We start from the raw sequence: 9,726 nt of genomic DNA, 5'->3' as shown, positions 1-9,726 counted from the left end.
AAGTCGACGTGCGAAGCACCACGGGACCCCTTTCGCCTGCAGGTCCCGAGCCGCCTTTATTTGCTGTTACGAGCATCGTGTGCCCCATACCTGCGTGACGAGCACCGCAGGGCGGCAGAGCCATCGCACTTGGCCGGGTGGCAGAGGAGGACCCGACTATTCACAGATAGCGGCCCAACGACTCCCAGAGCCGGTCGTGCGGCGCGCGAGGTCTGCTCTCTTCACAAGAGGCTTTATTAGGGAGTGCTAAGGCAAGGTTCTGTGCCCTCCACCCTCATCGCAACACCCATGGGAGCCTCCGGTCGTCAATAGACCGCCGCACCGGCCTCTGACTGACTCTCAGAATGGACGGAAAGAGCCGGGTAAGCCTTTCAAAAGATTCGACCACGTGCCGAAAACTTTAGACTTCCGTGAGCTCTCCGGCTTGCACCGAGACCCGAAGTCGACGTGCGAAGCACCACGGGACCCCTTTCGCCTGCAGGTCCCGAGCCGCCTTTATTTGCTGTTACGAGCATCGTGTGCCCCATACCTGCGTGACGAGCACCGCAGGGCGGCAGAGCCATCGCACTTGGCCGGGTGGCAGAGGAGGACCAGACTATTCACAGATAGCGGCCCAACGACTCCCAGAGCCGGTCGTGCGGCGCGCGAGGTCTGCTCTCTTCACAAGAGGCTTTATTAGGGAGTGCTAAGGCAAGGTTCTGTGCCCTCCACCCTCATCGCAACACCCATGGGAGCCTCCGGTCGTCAATAGACCGCCGCACCGGCCTCTGACTGACTCTCAGAATGGACGGAAAGAGCCGGGTAAGCCTTTCAAAAGATTCGACCACGTGCCGAAAACTTTAGACTTCCGTGAGCTCTCCGGCTTGCACCGAGACCCGAAGTCGACGTGCGAAGCACCACGGGACCCCTTTCGCCTGCAGGTCCCGAGCCGCCTTTATTTGCTGTTACGAGCATCGTGTGCCCCATACCTGCGTGACGAGCACCGCAGGGCGGCAGAGCCATCGCACTTGGCCGGGTGGCAGAGGAGGACCCGACTATTCACAGATAGCGGCCCAACGACTCCCAGAGCCGGTCGTGCGGCGCGCGAGGTCTGCTCTCTTCACAAGAGGCTTTATTAGGGAGTGCTAAGGCAAGGTTCTGTGCCCTCCACCCTCATCGCAACACCCATGGGAGCCTCCGGTCGTCAATAGACCGCCGCACCGGCCTCTGACTGACTCTCAGAATGGACGGAAAGAGCCGGGTAAGCCTTTCAAAAGATTCGACCACGTGCCGAAAACTTTAGACTTCCGTGAGCTCTCCGGCTTGCACCGAGACCCGAAGTCGACGTGCTAAGCACCACGGGACCCCTTTCGCCTGCAGGTCCCGAGCCGCCTTTATTTGCTGTTACGAGCATCGTGTGCCCCATACCTGCGTGACGAGCACCGCAGGGCGGCAGAGCCATCGCACTTGGCCGGGTGGCAGAGGAGGACCAGACTATTCACAGATAGCGGCCCAACGACTCCCAGAGCCGGTCGTGCGGCGCGCGAGGTCTGCTCTCATCACAAGAGGCTTTAGGGAGTGCTCAGGCAAGGGTCAGCCCGCAGCCTTCCTGGCAACACCCAGGGGAACCAGGCCACTCGCGTCTCTCGCCTTCATTTTCGACACGAGCGCCTGCGGAGGGCCACCACCCCCTCCGATTGTCAAGAGACCTCCGCACCGGCCTCTGACTTACTCTCAGAATGGACGGAAAGAGCCGGGTAAGCCTTTGAAAAGATTCGACCACGTGCCGAAAACTTTAGACTTCCGTGAGCTCTCCGGCTTGCACCGAGACCCGAAGTCGACGTGCTTAGCACCACGGGACCCCTTTCGCCTGCAGGTCCCGAGCCGCCTTTTATTTTTGTTACGAGTATCGTGTTCCCCAAACCTGGGTGACGAGCACCGCAGGGCGGCAGAGCCATCGCGCTTGTCCGGGTGGCAGAGGAGGACCAGACTATTCACAAATAGCGGCCCAACGACTCCCAGAGCCGGTCGTGCGGCAGGCGAGGTCTGCTCTCATCACAAGAGGCTTTAGGGAGTGCTCAGGCAACGGTCAGCCCGCAGCCTTCTTGGCAACACCCAAGGGAACCAGGCCACTCGCGTCTCTCGCCTTCATTTTGGACACGAGCGCCTGTGGAGGGACGGCCGGAGTCAACGTGGGGTTTGCCCGCCCTCCAATAGTGTCAAAAGACCGCCGCACAAGTCTCTGACTGACTCTTAGAACAGACAGAAAGAGTTTGTCAAATCTGTCAAAAAATTGACAAAGTGTCAAAAATTCGACTTCCAAGAGCTCTCCGGCATGCACTCATACCTGTCATTAAAGTGCTATGCCCGTGGAACCGTTTTTCGGATGCCTTTCAGAACGGTCCCGCGCCGCCATTTTGTTCTAAAAATCGTGTTCCCATATATCTCCGGGTACCCCGCCAACCTCACTGCGGAAAAACTACAAGTGGCACTGAATGGGTCTGAATTCCAAATTTGACTGCATCGGTCTGGAACTCGGTCCGGTCAAAACCGTTTGGATTTTTCTCGGTCCGGACTTCCGCGACAGACAAAGTTAAAGTTTTCGGGCTGCAGGCACAAAACGACAGCTGGCCATTTGCCGGGCTCAATTCACCCAATTCCTCCGGCACTTCGGAGCACATGTTCGGTGTAAGTTTGCGAATCTTTCCCGATGCTGCAGCATTTTCCTCCGCTGACACTTAGAATATTTTTCACACTTTGCTGAAAATTTTTCTAAGTGTTTTTTTCCAAGTTTTCCTGGTTACTGATTTCTTCTTTTTAAACATTTTTCTAAGTTTTTCTGGTTACTGATTTCTTCTTTTTAAACATTTTTCGCAGTTTGTCTGGTTACTGATTTCTTCTTTTTAAACATTTTTCGCCGTTTTTCTGGTTACTGATTTCTTCTTTTTAAACATTTTTCGCCGTTTTTCTGGTTACTGATTTCTTCTTTTTAAACATTTTTCTAAGTTTTTCTGGTTACTCATTTCTTCTTTTTAAACATTTTTCTAAGTTTTTCTGGTTACTGATTTCTTCTTTTTAAACGTTTTTCTGGTTACTCATTTCTTCTTTTTAAACATTTTTCTAAGTTTTTCTGGTTACTCACTTCTTCTTTTTAAACATTTTTCGCCGTTTTTCTGGTTACTGATTTCTTCTTTTTAAACATTTTTCTAAGTTTTTCTGGTTACTCATTTCTTCTTTTTAAACATTTTTCTAAGTTTTTCTGGTTACTCATTTCTTCTTTTTAAACATTTTTCTAAGTTTTTCTGGTTACTGATTTCTTCTTTTTAAACATTTTTCTAAGTTTTTCTGGTTACTGATTTCTTCTTTTTAAACATTTTTCTAAGTTTTCCTGGTTACTCATTTCTTCTTTTTAAACATTTTTCTAAGTTTTCCTGGTTACTCATTTCTTCTTTTTAAACATTTTTCTAAGTTTTCCTGGTTACTGATTTCTTCTTTTTAAACATTTTTCGCAGTTTTTCTGGTTACTGATTTCTTCTTTTTAAACATTTTTTCGCAGTTTGTCTGGTTACTGATTTCTTCTTTTTAAACATTTTTCGCCGTTTTTCTGGTTACTGATTTCTTCTTTTTAAACATTTTTCGCCGTTTTTCTGGTTACTGATTTCTTCTTTTTAAGCATTTTTCTAAGTTTTTCTGGTTACTCATTTCTTCTTTTTAAACATTTTTCTAAGTTTTTCTGGTTACTGATTTCTTCTTTTTAAACATTTTTCTAAGTTTTTCTGGTTACTCATTTCTTCTTTTTAAACATTTTTCTAAGTTTTTCTGGTTACTCACTTCTTCTTTTTAAACATTTTTCTAAGTTTTTCTGGTTACTGATTTCTTCTTTTTAAACATTTTTCGCCGTTTTTCTGGTTACTGATTTCTTCTTTTTAAACATTTTTCTAAGTTTTTCTGGTTACTCATTTCTTCTTTTTAAACATTTTTCTAAGTTTTTCTGGTTACTGATTTCTTCTTTTTAAACATTTTTCTAAGTTTTCCTGGTTACTGATTTCTTCTTTTTAAACATTTTTCGCAGTTTTTCTGGTTACTGATTTCTTCTTTTTAAACATTTTTCTAAGTTTTCCTGGTTACTGATTTCTTCTTTTTAAACATTTTTCGCAGTTTTTCTGGTTACTGATTTCTTCTTTTTAAACATTTTTCTAAGTTTTTCTGGTTACTGATTTCTTCTTTTTAAACATTTTTCTAAGTTTTTCTGGTTACTCACTTCTTCTTTTTAAACATTTTTCTAAGTTTTCCTGGTTACTGATTTCTTCTTTTTAAACATTTTTCGCAGTTTGTCTGGTTACTGATTTCTTCTTTTTAAACATTTTTCGCAGTTTTTCTGGTTACTGATTTCTTCTTTTTAAACATTTTTCTAAGTTTTTCTGGTTACTCACTTCTTCTTTTATAACATTTTTCTAAGTTTTCCTGGTTACTGATTTCTTCTTTTTAAACATTTTTCTAAGTTTTCCTGGTTACTGATTTCTTCTTTTTAAACATTTTTCTAAGTTTTCCTGGTTACTGATTTCTTCTTTTTAAACATTTTTCTAAGTTTTTCTGGTTACTCATTTCTTCTTTTTAAACATTTTTCGCAGTTTTTCTGGTTACTGATTTCTTCTTTTTAAACATTTTCCTAAGTTTTCCTGGTTACTGATTTCTTCTTTTTAAACATTTTTCTAAGTTTTCCTGGTTACTCATTTCTTCTTTTTGATCATTTTTCTAAGTTTTCCTGGTTACTGATTTCTTCGTTTTGAACATTTTTCTAAGTTTTCCTGGTTACTCACTTCTTCTTTTCAAACATTTTTCTTCGTTTTTCTGTTTACTCATTTAGCACTTTCAGGCACTTTCCCATCATTTCCTCGTTCCCGATTTCACCCTTTAAAACGCTTTCGGGCATTTCCCTAAGTTTTGCGGTTCACTCGTTTGGGACTCACTGACACCTTCTCTAGCTTCCCTGCTCACTTTTTTCGTACTGTTGAGAAAATTCGAACCCTTTCCTTAACTATGCCGGTTACTGACTTCACCGCTTCAGACCCTTGTCCCCGTAATGAAAGATACCATTTCCCACCGTGGGAAATGCACGAAAATCGGACTGAACACGGGGGAGGCTCCCCCCTCGAAGGCGAGACCGTCGGCAGAACCGCCGGGTCAAACCCGGCCGAGCTACCCGGCTTACAAGTCTCAAAGTCGGTATGAGCAGTCACGTCCACCCCCATTCCCTTTTGGACCACTTCCCACGGTTCCAAATGCATGAAAATCGGCCTGTACACGGGGGAGGCACCCGCCTCGAAGACGAGACCGTCGGCAGAACCGCCGGGTCAAACCCGGCTGAGCTACCCGGCTCGGAAGCGCCAAAGTCGGGTTGAGCAGTCACATTCACTCCCATCGACGTTTGGACCACTTCCCACGGTTCGAAATGCACGGAAATCGGCCTGTACACGGGGGAGGCACCCGCCTCGAAGAGGAGACTGTCGGCAGAACCGCCGGGTCAAACCCGGCTGTGCTAACCGGCTCGGAAGCGCCAAAGTCGGGTTGAGCAGTCACATTCACTCCCATCCCCTTTTGGGCAACTTCCCACGGTTGGAAATGCATGGAAATCGGACTGAACACGGGGGAGGCTCCCCCCTCGAAGGCGAGACCGTCGGCAGAACCGCAGGATCAAACCCGGCTGAGCTACCCGGCTTACAAGTCTCAAAGTCGGTATGAGCAGACACGTCCACCCCCATTCCCTTTTGGACCACTTCCCACGGTTCGAAATGCATGAAAATCGGCCTGTATACGGGGGAGGCACCCGCCTCGAAGACGAGACCGTCGGCAGACCCGCCGGGTCAAACCCGGCTGAGCTACCCGGCTCGGAAGCGCCAAAGTCGGGTTGAGCAGTCACATTCACTCCCATCCCCTTTTGGACCACTTCCCACGGTTCGAAATGCACGAAAATCGGCCTGTACACGGGGGAGGCACCCGCCTCGAAGACGAGACCGTCGGCAGAACCGCCGGAACAAACCCGGCTGAGCTACCCGGCTTACAAGTCTCAAAGTCGGTATGAGCAGACACGTCCACCCCCATTCCCTTTTGGACCACTTCCCACGGTTCGAAATGCATGAAAATCGGCCTGTATACGGGGGAGGCACCCGCCTCGAAGACGAGACCGTCGGCAGACCCGCCGGGTCAAACCCGGCTGAGCTACCCGGCTCGGAAGCGCCAAAGTCGGGTTGAGCAGTCACATTCACTCCCATCCCCTTTTGAACCTCTTCCCACCGTTGGAAATGCACGAAAATCGGCCTGTACACGGGGGAGGCTCCCCCCTCGAAGGCGAGACCGTCGGCAGAACCGCCGGGTCAAACCCGGCTGAGCTACCCGGCTTACAAGTCTCGAAGTCGGGTTGAGCAGTCACATTCACTCCCATCGACTTTTGGGCAACTTCCCACCGTTGCAAATGCATGAAAATCGGCCTGTACACGGGGGAGGCACCCGCCTCGAAGTCGAGACCGTCGGCAGAACCGCCGGGTCCAACCCGGCTGAGCTACCCGGCTTACAAGTCTCAAAGCCGGGTTGGGCAGTCACGTTCACCCCCATTCCCTTTTGGATCACTTCCCACGGTTCGAAATGCACGAAAACCGGCCTGTACACGGGGGAGGGTCCGCCCTCGAAGGCGAGACCGTCGGCAGAACCGCCGGGTCAAACCTGGCTGAGCTACCCGGCTTACAAGTCTCAAAGTCGGGTTGAGCAGTCACGTTCACTCCCATCGACTTTTAGACCACTTCCCACGGTTCGAAATGCACGAAAATCGGCCTGTACACGGGGGAGGCACCCGCCTCGAAGACGAGACCGTCGGCAGAACCGCCGGGTCAAACCCGGCCGAGCTACCCGGGTTAGAAGCCTCAGAGTCGGGTTGAGCAGTCACGTTCACTCCCATCGACTTTTAGACCACTTCCCACGGTTGGAAATGCACGAAAATCGGCCTGTACACGGGGGTGGCATCCGCCTCGAAGACGAGACCGTCGGCAGAACCGCCGGGTCAAACCCGGCTGAGCTACCCGGCTTACAAGTCTCAAAGTCGGGTTGAGCAGTCACATTCACTCCCATCGACTTTTGGGCAACTTCCCACGGTTCGAAATGCACAAGATTCGGCCTGAACACGGGGGACGCTCCCCCCTCGAAGGCGAGACCGTCGGCAGACCCGCCGGGTCAAACCCGGCTGAGCTACCCGGCTCGGAAGCGCCAAAGTCGGTATGAGCAGTCACGTTCACTCCCATCCCCTTTTGGACCGCTTCCCACGGTACGAAATGCATGAAAATCGGCCTGTACACGGGGGAGGCACCCGCCTCGAAGACGAGACCGTCGGCAGAACCGCCGGGTCAAACCCGGCTGAGCTACCCGGCTTACAAGTCTCAAAGTCGGGTTGAGCAGTCACATTCACTCCCATCGACTTTTGGGCAACTTCCCACGGTTCGAAATGCACAAAATTCGGCCTGAACACGGGGGACGCTCCCCCCTCGAAGGCGAGACCGTCGGCAGAACCGCCGGGTCAAACCCGGCTGAGCTACCCGGCTTAAAAGTCTCAAAGTCGGTATGAGCAGTCACATTCACCCCCATTCCCTTTTGGACCACTTCCCACGGTTGGAAATGCATGAAAATCGGCCTGGACACGGGGGAGGCTCCCCCCTCGATGACGAGACCGTCGGCAGAACCGCCGGAACAAACCCGGCTGAGCTACCCGGCTTACAAGTCTCAAAGTCGGTATGAGCAGACACGTCCACCCCCATTCCCTTTTGGACCACTTCCCACCGTTGGAAATGCACGAAAATCGGCCTGTACACGGGGGAGGCACCGGCCTCGAAGACGAGACCGTCGGCAGAACCGCCGGATCAAACCCGGCCGAGCTACCCGGGTTAGAAGCCTCAGAGTCGGGTTGAGCAGTCACATTCACTCCCATCCCCTTTTGAACCTCTTCCCACCGTTGGAAATGCACGAAAATCGGCCTGTACACGGGGGAGGCTCCCCCCTCGAAGGCGAGACCGTCGGCAGAACCGCCGGGTCAAACCCGGCTGAGCTACCCGGCTTAAAAGTCTCAAAGTCGGGTTGAGCAGTCACATTCACTCCCATCGACTTTTGGGCAACTTCCCACCGTTGCAAATGCATGAAAATCGGCCTGTACACGGGGGAGGCTCCGCCCTCGAAGGCGAGACCGACGGCAGAACCGCCGGGTCAAACCCGGCCGGGCTACCCGGGTTAGAAGCCTCAGAGTCGGGTTGAGCAGTCGCATTCACCCCCATCCCCTTTTGAACCTCTTCCCACCGTTGGAAATGCACGAAAATCGGCCTGTACACGGGGGAGGCTCCCCCCTCGAAGGCGAGACCGTCGGCAGAACCGCCGGGTCAAACCCGGCTGAGCTACCCGGCTTACAAGTCTCAAAGTCGGTATGAGCAGACACGTCCACCCCCATTCCCTTTTGGACCACTTCCCACCGTTGGAAATGCACGAAAATCGGCCTGTACACGGGGGAGGCACCGGCCTCGAAGACGAGACCGTCGGCAGAACCGCCGGATCAAACCCGGCCGGGCTACCCGGGTTAGAAGCCTCAGAGTCGGGTTGAGCAGTCGCATTCACCCCCATCCCCTTTTGAACCTCTTCCCACCGTTGGAAATGCACGGAAATCGGCCTGTACACGGGGGAGGCTCCCCCCTCGAAGGCGAGACCGTCGGCAGAACCGCCGGGTCAAACCCGGCTGAGCTACCCGGCTTACAAGTCTCAAAGTCGGTATGAGCAGACACGTCCACCCCCATTCCCTTTTGGACCACTTCCCACCGTTGGAAATGCACGAAAATCGGCCTGTACACGGGGGAGGCACCGGCCTCGAAGACGAGACCGTCGGCAGAACCGCCGGATCAAACCCGGCCGAGCTACCCGGGTTAGAAGCCTCAGAGTCGGGTTGAGCAGTCACATTCACTCCCATCCCCTTTTGAACCTCTTCCCACCGTTGGAAATGCACGAAAATCGGCCTGTACACGGGGGAGGCTCCCCCCTCGAAGGCGAGACCGTCGGCAGAACCGCCGGGTCAAACCCGGCTGAGCTACCCGGCTTAAAAGTCTCAAAGTCGGGTTGAGCAGTCACATTCACTCCCATCGACTTTTGGGCAACTTCCCACCGTTGCAAATGCATGAAAATCGGCCTGTACACGGGGGAGGCTCCGCCCTCGAAGGCGAGACCGACGGCAGAACCGCCGGGTCAAACCCGGCCGGGCTACCCGGCTCGGAAGCGCCAAAGTCGGGTTGAGCAGTCACATTCACCCCCATCCCCTTTTGGGCCACTTCCCACGGTTCGAAATGCATGAAAATCGGCCTGTACACGGGGGACGCTCCCCCCTCGAAGGCGAGGCAGTCGGCAGAACCGCCGGGTCAAACCCGGCTGAGCTACCCGGGTTAGATGCCTCAAAGTCGGGTTGAGCAGTCACATTCACCCCCATCCCCTTTCGGCCCCCTTCCCACGGTTGGAAATGCATGAAAATCGGCCTGTACACGGTGGGCGCTCCCCCCTCGAAGGTGAGACCTTCGGCAGAACCGCCGGGTCAAATCCTGCCGAGCTACCCGCGTTAGAGGTCTCAATGTCGGCTTCAGCAGTCACATTCAATCCCATTCCCGTTTGGACCTCTTCCCGCCGATGGAAATGCACAAAATTCGGCCTGAACACGCGGGGCGCTCCCCCCTCGAA

The sequence above is a fragment of the Chiloscyllium punctatum genome, unplaced genomic scaffold, assembly GCF_047496795.1.
Source record: "Chiloscyllium punctatum isolate Juve2018m unplaced genomic scaffold, sChiPun1.3 scaffold_1309, whole genome shotgun sequence".
In the NCBI taxonomy this organism is placed as follows: domain Eukaryota; kingdom Metazoa; phylum Chordata; class Chondrichthyes; order Orectolobiformes; family Hemiscylliidae; genus Chiloscyllium; species Chiloscyllium punctatum.
Note: the sequence above shows the minus strand (reverse complement) of the source record.